Source organism: Xenopus laevis, chromosome 4S (genome assembly GCF_017654675.1).
Source record: "Xenopus laevis strain J_2021 chromosome 4S, Xenopus_laevis_v10.1, whole genome shotgun sequence".
Taxonomy (NCBI): Eukaryota; Metazoa; Chordata; class Amphibia; order Anura; family Pipidae; genus Xenopus; species Xenopus laevis.
Window position 1 is genome coordinate 116,670,405 of NC_054378.1, and position 12,350 is coordinate 116,682,754.

Sequence of the window (12,350 nt, forward strand, 5' to 3'; positions counted from 1 at the left end):
TATAAAGGCAATGAAAATGGACAAAGAACTACTGCATTATTGATACTATTATTGTGGGGTCCAAGCAGAGGCTACTGCCCAGGGGACCCACAGAGTAGGGTCTAAATGCATCTTTTAACCATGCAGCTAGCACTTTAGTCAGTTTGGTGTAAATAAATCCAAATATAATAGCAGCAAAATGGGTATGGTGTGCATAAACTGTCTGTTCCATAGCTCTAAATACCCGCCCATGCCTCAGCCATAGGCAAGCATGCCCCCCTACGAAATTAAATCAGGCTCCTCCCATGAGTATCATGCGCTGGGGGAGGACCTAGTTGCCAGGACTAGGAAACATTAAATACAGCATTCATGTACATAGCAAGAACTGTTAGTACTGATCAAGCACTTACCTCCCACCATTATACTTTTAAATACAGGTATGGGATGGGTGATGGTGATACTGATGGGTGAATAAATGAGCCAGGCATGGATTTGCTTTGTGTTTCTGCATTTCGCCACCCACGAATAAATTCGCAAAACTGCGACAGAAATTCGCCGGCAAAAAATCTGCCACGACAAAATAAAATTGGCGCGCATCAAAATTATTTGGACGCCCATTGACTTTAATGCATTTGGACGAAATAGTCGCACGTATAAAAATTGTTGTAATTGACTTCAATGTGTTTCTCAAATCTTTTTTGACGTTTTGCAAATTTTCCGGGGTATCGAAACGGGACAGATTTGCGCATCACTAGTTATCCGGAAACGCATTATCAAGAAAGCTCTGAATTACGGATATCTCCTTGTCAAGGATTAGGTAGGGGGAGCTGTGGAGACTGAAGGGAAAGGGTGAGTCCTTGAGGCAGGAGCTGTATGTGCCTAGGGAACACTTGAAGGGAAAGCAGGAACAGGTTGATGAGGGTGAAGAGTCAGACTGGATCTGGTGCAGAACAGGACGGAGAGGGCGAAGATCAGGACTGGACTAGGCAGGAAGAAGAGGGCGACGACTCAACAGGAACAGACTGGACAGGACTGGAGTGGAACAGGAACAGACTGGATGGGACAGGACGGTGCGGGCGTAGATCAAACTGGGGATAGAGTGCAGAGGAAGACTGGAGCGGGATAGCAAGAGAGGGCTGGAGCGGGATAGCAAGAGAGGGCTGGAGCGGGATAGCAAGAGAGGGCTGGAGCGGGATAGCAAGAGAGGGCTGGAGCAAGAGAGGGCTGGAGCAAGATAGCAAGAGTCAGGAACAGGCAAGACAAGGTCAGTACAAGGTGAAGTCAGGGCAAGGTACAAGGTGGAACAGGAAGCAGAAATCAGGAACAAGCAAGGCAGGATCAAGGTCAAGGCTGGGAAGGTACAAGATAAGGTAAAGCAGGACAAGGCAAGGCAGAATAATAAGGGAAAAGAGCTAGAACAACCTAGTTAGGGGCGCTGCCACAGTACTAGGAATACCATGCAATGCTCTGGCAAGGAGTGGTCTGAGTGCTGCCCTTAAATAGGGAAGAGTCAGCCCTGATTGGCTGATTAAGCTAGGCAGCAGCTGGGATGGGGCTGTAGATGCCAAACAGGCTGCAGCTGAGCTGGGGCTGGAGAGGCCAATCAGGCGGCAGCTGGGCTGGGACTGCAGAGGCCAGGTTACACATAGCGAGCAACCCTACAGGCTGCTCACCTGGCCAAATGGTTAAGGTATCGAGCCAGAAACCCAAAGGTCCCCGGCTCGAATCCCAGCAATACCTGATACTCCTGTAGACTCCATTATATCTAAATAATCCATCATTTTTTGAAATTAGTTCTTATTTTTCTGTAATAATAAAACAGTAGCTTGTACTTGATCCAAACTAAGATATAGTTAATTCTTATTGAAAGTAAAAACAGCCTATTGGGTTTTATTTAATGTTTCCATGATTTTCTAGTAGATTTAAGGAATGAAGCATTCTGGATAACAGGTCCCATACATGTAATAGCACAATTTTGGCCATGGGCCCAGCCACACACAGACAAACAAAACCTCACCCACATTTAGAACAGCCGCATGAAAATGGGAACCACTGGGAGGCGTATGCGAGTGCCTCCTGTCGGCACTTAGTTTATTTTCTCCAAAATTCACTTATTTGTAAGATTTACTGCCTAAGGGATAAGATGCCATCTGTTTACATAAACACATGATCATTTCAGAGCTAATTAGAAGCAAATGAAATATAAAGGCTCCGGAAGCCTAATAACCTACTAATGGTTCAAGATCAGGTAGGGGCGTCACCTATTGAAACAAAGCTGTTCTTCCATTACTCTTACTGACTGGTTGGCATGAGGGATCCAAGCTGAGGCTCCCCAGTGGAAACAAAATCTTTGGTAAAAGCTAAGCAATATATTCCCTGGTCAGTGAATGAATTTACCCCAAGACTGGGCCACTAATGTCCTAAACTAATAATATACATCTTGTGAAGCTGTCCCACTGCGCCCCGCCCCCTAGCTCTCTAAATAAGTTGTCCCAAACAACATTACATATGCAAGAATATTCACCAAAGAGAACGATTTGTTCCCTCTCGCTTCTGCAAAGATGGTACTGACTCGGCTTACTTGGTTGCACTTAAGATGCCACTGCCTTAAAGGGATACTGTCATGAGAAAAATGTTTTTTTCAAAATGCGTCAGTTAATAGTGCTGCCAAGGCAGAATTCTGCACTGAAATCCATTTCTCAAAAGAGCAAACAGATTTTTTATATTCAATTTTGAAATCTGACATGGGGCTAAACATATGGTCAGTTTCCCAGCTGCCCCCAGTCATGTGACTTGTGCTCTGATAAACTTCAGTCACTCTTTACTGCTGTACTGCAAGTTGGAGAGATATTTAACCCTCTCTTTGCCCCTCAGCAGCGTAACAGCAGAACAATGGGATGGCAACCAGATAACAGCTCCCTAACACAAGATAACAGCTGCCTGGTAAATAAGAACAGCACTCAATAGTAAAATCCAGGTCCCACTGCGACAGTTACATTGAGTAGGAGAAACAACATCCTGCCAGAAAGCAGTTCCATCCTAAAGTGCTGGCTCTTTCTGAAATCACATGACCAGGCGAAATGACCTGAGATGCACCTACACACCAATATTACAACTAAAAAAATGTACTTGTTGGGTTAGGAATGACTTTTAAGATGGTAGAGTGAATTATTTGCAGAGTAATTTAGAAATAAAAACGACATCATAAAAATCATGACAGAATCCCTTTAAGGTCGCCGGCCACAGCTTTCCTTATGTCATATTCCTCATGCTGATGTCACTGCAGGCCTGACCAATCACTATCAGCTAAAAAAAATGGAATTATATAGTCGCAGCTTTAGCAGTGACAAGAAGCAAAGTCAGCTCTTATTGTGTATTATTAAACCACTACATTAGCTACAGGCTAGAGGCGACATCCCACTCTCACAGCAATTAAATGGAGACACTAGCAGCTGGTATACAGCTTATTTTGGCTTATGGTGGAAATAAGAAAAGGCTGATGGGAATTTTTCCAGACCGGGGCCCACTTGGAGATCCTTTGGCAGGTCAGTCCAGCCCGGGGCTTAGGGTAAAACTACATGGATGATTTTGATCAGAATATGTGGGTCAGATTTTATCGGATTTTGCCATGCAACACCATCCAATAGCACGAGATTTGCAGGATGATAGGAAATCTGACCCCCCCTGTAGCTAAAACGTAAAGTTGGATCAGATAAAGTCGGATGGTGGAATTTGTTCATGAATCTACATCCAACGTCCATAAATGTATTTCAATGGAAAAAAGTCAGTCAGACACTGATTTTATCTTAGATAAAGACGCAGCGTTCCCATACAACAGGCATAGCATATCAGAAGGCAAATCTACTACTACATTAGTGATGTGAGGGTCGGGTTTTTTCGCCCGACCCTAACCCGCCCTCCCTCAGCCCATGCCCACCCGCGCCCGAATTGTAGTTTCTTTTATAGAACTGTGCCCGCCCCATCGATGACGTCACAAAAGGACCAGGGCTAGCTGGCGCAGCGTCTATAAAAGAAGAACCCGGAAGTCGGAAGCCGGCAATGTAACATGGCGGACGGGGAGAGAGGAGAAGAGCTCAACCCGCATACGCCCACGAAGAGGAGTGCGAGGTCGGCCCGAACCAGCCCGACCCACGGTCCAGCAGGTATAGGGCCGGCCTGCACATCACTATTACGCATCATATTTTTGTATCAGTCCCATTATATTTTGACCCATATGACTGCATTGGATGCATTTTGTCTATCCGACACCATCTTACAAAGTTCCCTATGGAGTTTAGCCCTACGGACATTTCTAAAGAAAAATGCGAATACAATGGTCTTTTAATTGTTTATTGTTCCCAGAAAATACAAGGATAAAATGGACAACGACTGTTTGGCTGCAATGACTGGGGCCACCAGAAAACTATTATCCAATCTATTCTTCCTCCTCTCCTCCAGTGGCGTAACTGGAGTACCCCAAGCCCCACCCGCAAAAAAAACAAGTTCAGAGGGGCCCAGCGTACTTTGATCCCCATCCTCTTGCCTCGCCCACACCCCACCCTGACTCCACCCACCTGACTCCACCCTTGTCCCACCCCAACCTGGGTCCCCTTCCTTGTTAGTAAGTGAGTCAACTTTTACCTTTGATAAATACACCTTTAAAAATCCCATAGAAATGATGGAGAAAGGTGGTATTTCACTGTAGCGATCTCTAACTTCAATTTTTGATAAATATACCCCAATATCTCTGGTAGAGAAGTAGCAGGGCAATAGATTTTACATTTTACATTGTTAACACAAAAATCTTTAATATTTAGGACTTTTGAAGGCAATCCAGCTTTAAAATCTAAAAAAAACGCCAGTATTTTTTCCAACTTTTATGACTTTTCGGCATACAGGATATGATGACTGAGGAGGTTGTCCCTTCATCAGGAAAACCCGGTGTTGTATAAAATTCAAACTGTAGTGCATTTGTGCCAAAACGATCATTCGCCAGAGCAAAAATTCGAAACTGCACCGGCGACTGTCTCTTTCGTTAGCTAATTGTCCTCTATGCCTGTTAGTAAATTGCCGATGTCCCTGCGGATTGGATTTCTGCTAGCGACGGCCACTTCGCCCTTTAGTAAATCTGCCCCATATTGTTTATGTTTCTATGAACCCGCCCCTTTAACAAACAATACAAGAAAATAATGGAACCCAAAATGTAGAATCTCCTGGAAATGCGTTACTTATGCAAGACTCTATGGAGCTGGCAGTCAGATGTTTAAAGGGATATTTTCCATTTGAGTTCTCCTTTATATATATAGATCAGCTCTCCTAGGGGAAAGCCCATTGGTAATGCAATTTATTACATTAATGGAATGTGTAACCCCTTTACCTCAATCACCGGGGGCCTCAAAACACTTATTGAATGTGATGGGAAGAAACGCACAGAAGGGGGGCCTGTGCCAATATGGCTCTTTGTGTGTCATTTTTACACAATAATGGATTAGTGTACCCCCGGTGTATTGCCGCACACACTTATAGCTCATTTTGGCTATGATTAATTCATTGGTGTGAATGGAGAATGTTGCCATTGTGCCTGGGCTTTTGCAAGCGGCTTTGCATAATAAAACATTCACCGGCTGCGGTATGAAAACTCATAGATACGCCGTGATGTTATCCATAACCAGAGTATTAATTGTTCAGTACCCAGTGGGGCTTTTTTGACCTTCCCTGCAGGAAAAAGGGGTCCCACAATGATACAGGGGATTAGCAGGTCCCAACTTGGTGTCTCTATAATAAGCATTTGCTTCTTTTTCACGGGTGGCTCGTTACGGGAGATTTTTATGAATTTTTTGATTGGTTTGTTGTGTTACTACCTGTAACAATATCAATAAAACGCTGCACTCGTGCCATAAAATGAGTTAATTACCTTGCCTTAGGCCTCACCGTACACAATAAAAAGCATCACCCCTATAGGATCACTCTGCCTGCATTTTCTTCTGGGTGTAAATAGATCCATAAATGTATAATGATTTCACATTAATGTACCGTTGTAGCTTTTTGTTCAGCAGCTCTGTAGTTGCCAAGGTCCAATTTACGCTAGCAACCAGCCAGCGGTGTGGATAAGAGACAGGAAGATACACAGGAGAGTAGATGAGTAATAAAGCAAACAATAACAATAAAATTATAGCCTCACAGATCAATGGCATTGTGGCTGCCGGGGTCAGTGCCCCTTAAAAACAAAACAAGCATTTTACATTGCAAATCACCAATACAAATAATTAAAAAACAATGCTAACGGAATAACAGACCATTATATAACATAATAAAGGATAATCTGAAGGTGTGCTGCCCCTTTAATACTGTCTGTCTATATTATTCAGCTCTTCACATGGCCATACAGAGTAAGTGTGTCTGGCATTCCAAAGGCAGAGCCAACAGAAGGTGCCAGGAGTTGAAGTAACAAATTATCTCCTTCTGCTCCCAAGCACTAACTTTCCTGGGTGAGCTATAGTCAAACCAGAAATATCGATCCGGATTGCAGCCCTGAGGAGGTCAAGCAAGATAGTGTTCCGAGCCACTGGGGCGACTGCGCATGCATTCAAATGAAACTAAAGGGAAACTACAACTCCTTTTCCTCTATCTTTATAATAACGCACACAAAGTAGGCCACTCCTGATCAAGACATCATGCTATTGCCACAATAGCCTTCCAGAGCAATATCATTCAAGGTTCAGTTGGAAAATTCCATTGGGCAAGAACACGTCCTTCTCCAGCCATGTTGGAACAGGCACCCCAAGGTGATCTGATGGTACCACTCAGATCTTTGTCCAGGTGGTGGCCCAAACCAGTTTGTTTGTTGACCTCAATAAATGAGAGGATCTTCCAGTGTGAGGATCTTCCAGTGTGGGCCCCATGAGGCCCTAATTAATGAGCAATTTCAATATATATTGGTAAAACAGAACAAATCTCTGGATATTTTAGGGGCCCTAAAATAAATTTGCTGTTGGGCCCAGTAACGTATAACTGTGCCGCTGTTGTTAAAGGTTTAATACAACAAGGGCCCTGGTTCTCACCTCCAAATCCTTGTATAACATGGTATGTTTTCAACACAATATATTTACATTGCATATTAGTCAGGATTTCTACAGGCCCCCTTAATAATTCAAGCCCTTTAGCAGCTGCTGGGTGATTGTGGAGAGGGGGGCTCAAACCAAAACTGTCACTATTCTTTGCAGATATTGCACCTTCTTTCAGACCCCATATCTTCCTAGAGTGGGAAGACTCAAGGTAATACACATTACCTGCACCTGTCCTGAAAGCCTTGCATTTGCCTTGCAGTTATGGTGCATCCACACGATGGAACCACAGAAAAAGCTTCTCTATGTGACATAAATTTCCCTGCAGACAAGGCTCTATCTAGAAACCATGGTTCCCAAACCACTGGACTGTCTCCCACCCCAAGGGAACCCAAAGCAGGACTTCTGAACCTGAAAGACAATTAGGTGAAATCTAATGGTGAACCTTTATTTACTGCCTTGCATATTCTTGGATTTACTGCCACTGCCATTTAACAAGGTGTTGCAGGGGGCGTAAGAAGCCTTATATTATTGCCCGTTATACCCCTGTCACACCACATATTATATGGCTGGGGGGAAGCCATGGACCCAGATTCAAGTTTCTAGAAGGTGAACGTCTCTGTGACCTTGAACATTTTTGCAAGACTCCCTAAAAAAAAAAGTGAGCATTGTTCTAGAAAAAGAAAGACTCTGGAAGGCTGCCAGTGGTATAGGTGGCAGTTTTAACTGAGAGATATCTGGAGGGCTGCAGGATGGTTTCCCTGAAACATAAGTGTAAATATAAATACTTTGAAGACATCAGTACAGTCACCGTCAATGTGGCTGATCTGTTGCCTGGAATACCCCAAGGTCATGTCTGTTCCCAGCTCCCTGTATTCAGTCCAAATAACACACACAGGCACAATACTCACTTGTTTTTTCTTTGGGGTTTACGTAACGTAAGGAAATAACTGGGGTAGTGCTAGCGAGAAAGCAGGTCATGAACACCGAATGTCCCGTCAGGACTTGGCACTAACACAATGCTATTGCTAAGGGCTGGGGCGCTTTTATAACAAGTCAATGCCTCTTAGGAATCATTTATAAACAGGGCATTGACTTTAAAATCACTTTTTTTTTATACAGTTCATTAACCTAAAGGCATTGTATGGAGGGGGGCAGTAATGTTGTGATGGCAGGGTGGAGACTTTTTATTAAAAGTTTTTATTTTGCTTTTAACAGGGGAAGAAAGAAAAAGGAAAGAAGAAGACAGTGGAGCAAAATAATAAATATTCAACAGGGGAGACTTTTTATTTAGAGACCCTAGAGCAGGTAAATGGAAACAACTAAATAACAACATTCCAAGGGAAAGCAACCTCTGAAAGCCAATGGAAAGAACCTTAGTGAAATGTAAAGGGTTTTTCTATTAGCTTTGGATGTTTTTGAATAATCAGTAAAAATATATAACAGTACAAAAGATGTGCAAAGATAAAGCTAAAGAAACGAACATAGATCCCCACGTTTTGGTAATAACATGTAACCATCTAGTAGCATGCAATGCAAATTGTACCTGAGTTAATGCAGCGGTTGGGGTGCATTTCGACTTGCATTTGGAAATAACCAATGGGGTCAGGCATCTTTTTAGCTGGTGGTGAGACAGGGTGACTAGAACCATGGAGGGGTACAGTGTGAGAAACCTCCAGTTACTGCCCCCCAAACTGACTTGGCCGATGGTCACAGTCGCTGTCACCATAACCTGTGCCAAATAAGAATAAGCAACTGCACTGGTGGTTTCTTATAATGCAATAATTAGCAGACAAGCTTTCAAGGTCACTTGAGGTTTATTTCTTTACATAGAGACACAAGTGCACTTGGAAGCTCATATCACAGACCCACTTGGCTAAAGATAGGGAGGATAATGGCAATTTAGGGACCAACAAAGTGATTATTATTTTGCAGGAATGAATAAAACCAGAATCCTTGCGTTTTACGGAAATCAGTACAGTGCATATAACCCCATTACTAATACTGCCCAATAATAATAATAATAATATTGTCACATAATAGGGGTAGGCAAGTTATTTTCACCATAGTAAAGCTTTATAATATAATGAAATGTTGCCTTTAATGCATTTAAAGCATCAGCTGCGTGAAGCAGGACAGGAACAGAGGGCATCTGCCCAGGTACACCACATAAGAAACTGTCCCCCCTTGGAATAAAAATATATAGCAGACAAGCCCATTACAACATGATTCAGTTAATGTGCCAGTTTGGTGCCCTTGCCCCATGTCCGTGCATAGCTCAGAATGGCTCCAACAGGCCATGTTACAAAGGAGTGCTGGCTGAAAATAATTGCAATTTTACACATTGGCAGCAATTACTTATATCTGTATTGTATATCAGCCACAATTAATTGATTAATCGCATTTGCTATTCCGGCAGCAAACTCTCCCTGACACTGCAACGGCGGCACAAGAGTTAATGCGAGGAGGCAGCAGTGCATGGCCAGGTGGTGACCTCTATACAGTACACTAGATAGCTCTGCAATAGGGGAAGCATTAGCTTTATAAAGTGCTTACACACATTGATGGATTGGCTGCCCTGGCCGGCAAAACAATGCAATCTCTCCAGTTGAAAGCATTGCATCAACATACGGGTTATATGCAAGGAGCGCATATCTTACCCAGAGTGATTGTAAGCTTTTTAACCTAGGGCAAGAGTTACAGATCAGAAAACAGGTGACCTCCAACTGTTGGTCAACTCCAAATTCCAAACATGCCATGGTATACGGAGAGCTGCAGTTTAGCAACAGCTGGAGGGCCAACAATAGACTATTTCAGATTTATACACTTGTCCTTTATGTTTTGATCATCATTGTTCTCCCAATGAGCCCCTGTATTGCTAGGGGTTTAAGGCCCATGCCCTCTCTGCCCCTTACTGAGACCCTGCTTTGGGCAAGGATGCAATTATAAGAGCTGGGGTGGGGGGGATTCTCTCCTTGAAGTAGTTACATTGGTTCGCCCTATAATAAAGGTGGGTTCAACATTTAACCTCCACACTTTGTAGCAAATGAGAAGATAAAGGGTTACTGGCATTAATTGTCAGAGACTGAATAAGCTGACAGTTCATAAATGATAAATGACTACAGTCACATTTCCCAGGATCCCCTGAAAGCCTGCTCAGTATCAATGGGGAGGCTACAGGTTGGGGGAAAGATTTGGCTGAGATATAGGGGTACATGCACTTAGTTATGCCAGTCCAGTTCTCTATAGGAAACAATTGGGCTGCCTGCATTTGCCATTATGTTATCACTTCTGGAAGTAACCCCACAACCCTGGTCATTTTCAAAGCAATATTTTAAAATAGAGAATGGTAGAATGAACAATTCCTCACACTTGCACGGCTATCCCGACTCATTTCACTGGAATAATCAAATACTGGAGCAAAGCCTTTAAATGCTCAGCCTCTAGTGACAGGCTGCAAGCTGATTCCCCTGCATACACCAACTGCAGCGATCACATTGACCTGCTGGAGAGATGAGATCCCCAGTCCTCATGCATTGTCTCCTGCCATTAATGACTGGAAGAACTACAGCACCTAAGGGTGCACAGGACCCAGTGAGGTGTTAATACATATAGGATCGCATTTTAGAGAGGTGATGCCCTGAACCAAATTCAACCATTAAAGACTCCACTGCACCATCTAACAGGGAAGACTAGCACTCATGTGTCTTCTAATCAGCAGGGCAGGGTTAATTCTCTATTGAGACAATAGCTAAAGATACCACTATATTACCCAGGGGTACACAGCGTCCACTCAAGAGGGCAGGGGTCTATTAATGCCAATATTCTGATCCCTGCAGCACTGAGCAGTGAGTACCTGTCACATTCAGACATCAGTTACTGACACCACTGAATCCTTTATGTTCTTGCAAGCAACAGGGCAGGGGTTACAATCGAATCGATCAGCGGCCACTGGAGAGGTAGGACAATACTCTGCCCTTACAGATCAAGAGGGTCAACGATGAAATATCCAGTCTGGGCAAGATTATCCCTTACACCTCAGTAAGTGCCACTTGTCATATCCAGTCCTCAACCATGTCAACACTGCAGCACTGCCTCATCAGCAAGGCAAGCGTTAATCTTCACATGGACCAATCACTGGAGAGGCAGGACAATATTTGGTGATCGTATTAAATACCCCCCCCCATATACAAACAAACTAAAACCACTGACCTGACCCACCTGTAATATTCAGCATCATTAAATGCCACCCTTGCAGCACCCACTCGTGATGTTCTCTAATTAGTCAGGCAGGGGTTAAGTGTATCATTGGGACCAGTGATCACTGCTGAGGCAGAGCAATGTTAGTTAACTCCATGAGTGCCAGGAAGGATTCCATTCAAAGGGGCTTTCAAGGTGACCATAATTAACCCGTCGTGCTGTTCCTGCTTGAGCCTTCCCAGTGAGGTTAAGAGCAGTTTTCCAGTACAACTGTATCCGCCTCCCTCCCAGCACCTTTCCATTCCCAGGTAGGAAACCACAAGAGCACCTGATGATGCAATGGAAAAGCAAGTAACACAAACAAACATCCCTTAATTGACTTACCCCCTGAGGGTGCAGCACCCACTTGGCCCAGTGCCGGTGGGGGTGCTGGGGAAGTAGAGACTCCGCTATGCCAGGCTCCCCTGTATAGAGACAGGTGACAACATTCTGCTGCTGGGTCTGCGGATGTCCTTGCTGAATGCAGATCACTGTGTGTGTGTGTGTGTGTGTATGTGCTGCTCACTGAAAGCTTCCAATTTCCCTCCCCTGCTTGGAGTCAGCCCCTTATTACTCCTTCTCCTGCTGCTGCTGTTGCCCCAATGCTGCAGGTGTGTGTGTGTTTGTGTGCTGCTGTTGCTGCAGCTACTACTCTCAATCCCTCCTTCTCTCTCTGTCTTATTCCTCTCTGTTCTCCCCACTCCAGCCCTCCCTCCCTGTCTCTGCCTCTATCTGCCACGATCATCTCTTCCCATTCTATTCCCTTGGCCCTTCTTACTGTCCCCCTCTACCCCCTACTCTGCCCCCTACCCTGCCCTTCTACTCCCTATTCTGCTCCCCTACCCCCTACTCTGCCCCCCTACCCCCTACTATGCTCTCCTAACCCTGCTCTGCCCCATCCCCCCTGCTCTGCTCCCTACCCCCTACTCTGCCCCCCTACCCCCTGCTCTGCCCCCTTACCCCCTAATCTGCCCCTACCCCCTACTCTGCTCTCCTACCCCCTGCTCTGCCCCCTACCCCCTACTCTGCCCCCTACTCTGCTCCCCTACCCCCTGCTCTGCCCCCTAC

The 12,350-nt window shown here is 44.5% G+C and overlaps 1 protein-coding gene across 3 annotated transcripts in view; it reads right to left on the bottom strand.

The window, feature by feature from the left end:
• Positions 1-11,957, bottom strand: part of gpr22l.S (G protein-coupled receptor 22 like S homeolog) — a 173,464-nt gene extending 161,507 nt beyond the window's left edge. Inside the window, exon 1 of one of the 3 annotated variants that reach the window (XR_005961027.1) lies at positions 11,628-11,957. The gene's annotated coding sequence lies outside the window, so the exon portion shown is untranslated. The remainder of the gene's footprint in view (positions 1-11,627) is intronic. The other 2 variants (XM_018261416.2, XM_018261414.2) reach the window with 2 other exon arrangements.
• Positions 11,958-12,350: the final 393 nt, after the last annotated feature.